Source organism: Dasypus novemcinctus, chromosome 14 (assembly GCF_030445035.2).
Source record: "Dasypus novemcinctus isolate mDasNov1 chromosome 14, mDasNov1.1.hap2, whole genome shotgun sequence".
NCBI classification, from domain to species: Eukaryota; Metazoa; Chordata; class Mammalia; order Cingulata; family Dasypodidae; genus Dasypus; species Dasypus novemcinctus.
In genome coordinates, this window is record NC_080686.1 from 58,807,139 (window position 1) to 58,807,873 (window position 735).

The 735-nt window shown below is 33.9% G+C and overlaps 1 non-coding gene across 1 annotated transcript; it reads right to left on the reverse strand.

Annotated features, from left to right (window-relative positions):
• Positions 1–400: 400 nt before the first annotated feature.
• Positions 401–533, reverse strand: LOC111759502 (small nucleolar RNA SNORA31). Its single transcript, XR_002793469.1, has one exon. It is a non-coding gene; the product is annotated as a small nucleolar RNA SNORA31 (small nucleolar RNA).
• Positions 534–735: the final 202 nt, after the last annotated feature.

Here is a 735-nt window from a genome sequence, read left to right on the forward strand (position 1 = left end):
TTGAGCAGGACTGGTGTTAATTCTTCTTGGAATGTTTGGTAAAATTCACCAGTGATGCCATCTGGCCCTTTGCTTTTCTTTGTTGGTAGGTTTTTGATAATTGGTTCAATCAATCTCTCTATTTGTTGTTGGTCTGTTGAGATCTTCTTTTTCTTCTTGAGTCAATGTAGACAGTTTGTGTTTCTAGGAATTTGTCCCTTTCCTTTGGGTTGTCTAATTTGTTGGTGCATAGTTGTTTCTAGTATCCACTTACAATCCTTTTATTTTTTTAGTAAACACTTCTCATGTAAATCCAAACTTCAAAAAGATTCCTTTTGTAGAGTAAAAAGGCTATTTGTTGTTTACAAGTTTATTTCTGACTTGCAAAGATTTTTTTTCCTTTGCCCATGTTTTTAGAATTTCCTGTTTTCCCCCATTCAGTCTCGGCTGCCACAACCAGACAGACAGAAAGCAGAAGGACCTTCTTTTTCTTGCATCGTTAGTGGAAACCTTAGCAGCAGATATTAACTCTTTCAGGTCTGTCAGAGATGCATCACTTACAATCATTTTTTATTTCTGTGGGGTTGGTATCAAAGTCTTCCCTTTCTTTTCTGATTTTAGTTATTTGTGTTCTCTTTCTTTTTTTCTTTGTTGATTTAGCTAAAGGTTTGCCAATTTTATTGATGTTGTCAAAGAACTAACTTTTGGTTTTGTTGCTTCTATTTTTTTTTTAATTCTCTATTTCATTTTTCTCTA